This window comes from Telmatherina bonti (assembly GCF_933228915.1).
Source record: "Telmatherina bonti genome assembly, chromosome: 18".
Classification (NCBI taxonomy): Eukaryota; Metazoa; Chordata; class Actinopteri; order Atheriniformes; family Telmatherinidae; genus Telmatherina; species Telmatherina bonti.
The window spans coordinates 34,441,793-34,447,792 of NC_136616.1; positions in this window are offsets into that span (position 1 = coordinate 34,441,793).

Sequence of the window (6,000 nt, forward strand, 5' to 3'; positions counted from 1 at the left end):
TGTTTTGGCTTCTTGTTTATCACATGTGACTCGCATATGTCAACCACCGCACCACGCATGGCTGAAATATGTGAGTCACATGTTAATCACATAGGGTTCACATGTGATTCCTCCATGTTCTTGACATGTGATTCTCAGGAATCACATGTGAACCCCATGTGACTCGCATGTCTCCAACATGGAGGAATCATGTGTGAACTGTGTGTGATTTACATGTTGTTTTGAGGATTATTGTATGTGTCTCGCATATATCAACAATACGTGATTCACATGTGTATCGCATGTCACCAACATGAAGGAATCATGAATGAACTCAATATGATTCCCAAGTTGTTTATCATGTTTATTGTATGTGACTTACATATGTCAACCACGCATGGCTGAAATATGTGAGTCACATGTTAATCACATAGGGTTCACATGTGATTCCTCCATGTTCTTGACATGTGATTCTCAGGAATCACATGTGAACCCCATGTGACTTGCATGTCTCCAACATGTGAACTGCATGAGATTTACATGTTGTTTTGAGGATTATCATATGTGTCTCGCATATACCAACCACACGTGATGCACATGTCACTCACATGTCACCAACATGTTAATCACATAGGGTTCACATGTGATTCCTCCATGTTCTTGACATGTGATTCTCAGGAATGAAGCCCATGTAAATCACATTTCGACAACATGGAGGATTCACATATGAACTGCGTGTGATTCACATGTTGTTTTCATGTTTATCACATGTGACTCGCATATGTCAACCACCCATGATGCACATGAGTTTCATGTCAAGAATATGAAGGAATCACGTGTGAACCCCATGTGATTTACATGTGACTAACATATGTCAACCACACGTGATGCACATACGATTCGTGTACTGTACATCTGAAGCACATTTGAATCTCATGTGAAGAACATGGGAAAATATGTCAATCAGATGTGAATCATGTGTAATTCGTATGTTCTTTACATGTGGATCACATGAAAATGTTCCAGGAACACATACGGTTAGCGTGTACACAAACATGTGATCCACATGAATGTTTTTCTCTAACAGGGCTGACTTTACAATAAAGGCTTTTCAGGGCGAATCTACTGAAGGTTTGCCTGTAAAAAATGTTCATGACTACTCCGTCATGAACATTTCTTCTTGTACATGTATGATGTGTTTGTATCTGAGTCAGCTAATGTTCATCCTGTGAGCTACAACTTTTATCAGAATGTGATTCACCTAATAATGTTGTTATAACTGCTTATAGTTGGTAAATATTTCATATTTAAATGTATATTAAATAAAACTTAGAAGCCAGTAAGAGTCACTGATCTTAGATGCTGATGTGTTTTTTTTTCTGTTATAATGTACAAAACAACAAGCGTCTTCCAAAGAAATTGATGCATTACAGGTAAAAAGAAATCAGCAGAGTTTATAAAGTGTTTGGAGTTTAGTCATTGTTTTATTTATTTTTTCTGGAAAATTTCACTAAATAATGTCTTACAACATTTTGACTGTAGTTGTTCATTTATTTTCATACTTTTGTCATTATTTTTTGTATATTTGTGTAAAAGTCAGAACTATTGTACTGTTGGAGCTTGTGCAGATTTCACAAATGTGTAATGACTAGAAAGAAACGAATAGAAAAGTGGATGCGTTTCAGTGATTTATTTTACATTAATGAAGATTTGGCCTGAAGTTAAATCATTACATCTGATCATAAGAAAAAGCAGCTAAATTCCACCAATGTCTGTGATTGAAGACCAGACCTTCCCTGTTCAGGAAAGTTTTGTTTGAGAGTAGATTTAAACACCCATGGATAACAAGAATTATAGTTTTATCATGAAAAAAAATATCAGTTAATTGAATTACCTTGAACATATTGATGTATTATCCACTGGAGATATGCAAAAAAAAAAGGAAAAAAAGGAATTACTAATAATGAAAATAAATCTTTGTCTGGATTAGTGGCAGTAAGTCTGTTTCAGGTGAAGGCAGGAAAACTTAAAATTATTTATATTTTTAAATAGTCAAATACAATCACGCATGGTTTAACAATGACATGTCTGGAATAAATAATCTACATGGGATTTTATATTAAAGTCCATTGTTAACAATATTTTATTTAAATTTTTGGCTTCAGTTTATTCCATTTATGTTTTGATTAGATATTTTTAAACAAAATGTGTGGGGTTTTTTTTAAACATACATACATTGCACTATCAAACATATAAAAAGTAAAGTAAAACTCAGCTTTTTTCTGAGCTTTTAATGTGAAAAAATCATTTCACTGCTTCCATCAGAGCTTTTACACAAACGTCTTTCTGCATGTTCAGGTTTTTAAGATAAATCTAAAAAGATTTGATAGAAAATGTTCATGTTTTATCATGATCAAATCTAATTTTCATCATTAAAACTTTCTTTTTATTTATTCAGTTTTAATTGATTTCTAGAATTTGTTTTAATTATTTGAATTTTTTTCATACAAAAAAGTGTTTTTATGATAAATGACATCTTATATTTCCCATCCTGCTTTTGGCACTAACTACCATGGTAACCTGCTAAGCTGTCATCGTAAAATTAAAACAATTCATCATAAAATCTATGCTTCTCGCTGTGGTTTAAGCCTGACTTTTTGTTTGTACAGTAATGAGTGACTGGTTTTAAATGTGGCGGCTACTCCACTAATAATAATGACAGATGTAGATATACAGACTTATGAAACATGGAAATGAAACTCCATTAAATGATTAATGCTCCATCTGTATCATGACTTACTTCACCCTGAACACAAATTATTCCTGGTTGTTGTGAGATGAGCGACGTGAACACACAGATGATTTCCTCCACATCTGAAGTGAAGACCGGTCGATAAAAACCGCAAACTTCTGTCATGGTGAGTCTTCTTCATATTTCTTATTATGCTAAATAATGTTCATAAAGTTCCTCTCAGTTGTCCTAGAAATGGTCTTTTTCAGTCAGTTTTTCTGTTTTACATTCATTCATGTTTTCTACAATTACATAAACATCCTGAACGCTGAATAATTTAAGAAGATAATAAACATATTGACAAGTTTCATTGACTTTTTTTCATCCAGTGTGGATGCTAGTAGCTAGTTGAGTTGCGGCAAAGCCAGCACTTAATTCATATTTAATGGCAGATTGTTGCAACGCTGGAACCTATTATTGACCTTGACTGTGAATGCAGTTAAAAATAAATGAAAAAAGACCTTTTCATCTTATATTTGGTCATGTTGTTGTTTGTTTTGTAGGTTAGCGCTGTTTGAAGCAAACATGTCTGCAAACGCTTCATCCAACTTCAGTTCTCTTCTGGTTGACCGCTGTATGAATCTCAACATTACCTTCAGTGTAATGAGACTAATCCTCCTCCTCCCCTCCTCCATCATCATCCTCTACCTGGGTGTCCAGAAATGGCGCCAGCAGCGCTCATTGCAGACGGCGAGCCACTCGGATGTCTTCGCCTACCACCTGGCCGCCATGGAGCTGGTCTGGATCCTCGGATGGTTCATCCTCTTTTACTTTCTTTATAACACAGTTGCAGCATTAGTATTACTGGGACAATGTCTCTGTATAATTGCTTTCTATGGGGAGATCATATTCCACGTGCTGACCTGTGCAGAGCGCTACCTGGCTGTTGTTCACCCCGTCATCTACATGGGGCTGAAAAACAGTCGTGGGATCAGGATCAGAAACATCAGCATTGGCTGTGTTTGGGTTCTCTCCTTTGTTCTGATGATTATTCATCTCGTCATGTCAAATTACAACCAAGTTGGGTTGTTCTTTCTCCTAGCTGTCTCCCTATTAGTCACATTCTACTGCAGCGTCTCTGTTCTCTGTGTTTTGATTCGTCCAGGACCAGGGGATGCAGCTAAAGAAAAGGAACGAGTTGACCAATCAAAGCAGAGAGCTTTCTACACCATCGTAGCGATATCAGCCTCACTGTGGTTGTGGTTTGTTGGGATCCTTGTTGCTTTTGCTTTAGCTGTTCAGACTTTAAACGCACTAACTTATGATATGTCCTGTGTGTTGATATTAGGTGCCTCCTTTTTAAATTTGCCTTCCTGTGCGGTGTCACCGCTGCTGTATCTAAACAGGGCAGGAAAACTGACATTCAGCTCCTGCAGCAGAGAATAACATCAAACAGTGCTGCATAGTGAGATATTTTATCCAGTGCTTATTGTGGTTGGCTTTGTAGAGCATTAATTGATACTGCTAGTCTTTTATTTATCTTACAAAAATAGAAAAGTTATCAATACTTCAGTTATCTGATAGATGTCCTTATCCTTAATGTCGAGTCTATAATCTGTCACCATCTGCCATTTGTTTCACTTTTCCCTTTATGTTGGAATGAAATGTTTTTATGAGTCATCTTGTGCTAATGTTGATGTAGGACTCCATTTTATTGCAGCTTATTAAATTTTCCATGAAACAACCAAGAAGTAAGAGACCATAAAAAATCATGTGATTCACATGTGCACGTGTGTTTCTGGAGCATTTTTATGTGATTCAAATAGAAAGAATATGTTAATCACACGTGGATCACGTATAAAGAAACTAAAATCCTCACATGATTTACACATGTGATTAAAATATTCTTTCCATGTGAGCCATACTTAATGTGTAATCAGTAAGAACATGAAAACTATATGCAAATTATCTGATTCATAGGTTGTTTACATGTTTTTTATGTTTGATTGTCATGTTTTTCACATGTGATTCACATTGTGTCCACACATGGTTCACATGTGTATAAAAAATCTTGCTTATGTTGTATGAGAAACTTCATCTTGTGACCTTCGAGACCAAAGGTTTCCGATTGATTCCCATTAAAAATCCTTCATTTGATCTCACTGTCCGTACAATTTAAAACTGTTCAGCTTTTTATTTGGAAGCAAAGTAGGGACATCTGACAGTCTTGCATCATTACTGTGTGAAATATGACACACACACACACACACACACACACACACACACACACACACACACACACACACACACAAATGATAGTAAATGGATGAATATAGAATCCTTTGGTGGTCCCACAGCTCCATAATATCAGTGGAACTACAAAATAAATAACGTTTGTATTTGTTTACAAAAATGAAAGTGCTGGTTTTGGCTGCCATGGCAACGTTTATTTAAAATGTTTATTTAAATAATACTGGAGATGTATATATCTGGGTAACCTTTGAAATTCTGTGAGCTTTAAACTTATTTTGTGATAATTTGAAAAAGCCGTAAAAATCTTGGAAAAACAGACCCTGGTTTTACCTTGTAGGGATGTTTCGTGTCATGTTTGAGCCACAAAATACACATTTAAAATCATTACAAGTGGTTTTGAGGTAAAAGTATGTTATCAACTCAACACACACATTTCTGGGTGAACTACTGCTTTCATTTGAAAAAACATTTCCATTCTTGCAGAACTTTTAAATTTTGATATGACTATGCAAACAAAGCATAGTCTCTGTTATGCAGATGTGAAAGAATGCTGACTAATCTTTCGGGAAAACAATTATAGAAAGGTTATTATTAGCTATATACTCCAAACTACTGATGTACTGTGCAGTAAAAAGCTGCTTATCTCATTCTGAACTGTGTTTCAGGAGGCTTGAAAGGGTCAGTGGGACTTTAAAGCCATGGATTCAACATAAACTTGTGCTTTACGTCATGCACAGCAGGCAGACATGGCGGACTAATGGAGATGTGAAAACACTGTATTAATTCAACATATTTTTCAAACTGTAATGTCTGTACAGGAATTTTGGATCTGTTTTTTCCAGGAACAGAATTACATCACCATTTATTATTTTATGTTATGCAAAGCAGTCAGAGTTGACTGATATATGAGCATCTGCAACACATGACAGGATGAAGCATTGCTGCACGTTTTGGGTGAACAGCTGCCAGCGAGACTGCAGAAGAACATTTAAGGAGTATTAAAGGTAAAACAAACTTACAAGGTGAGTTTTGGCTTC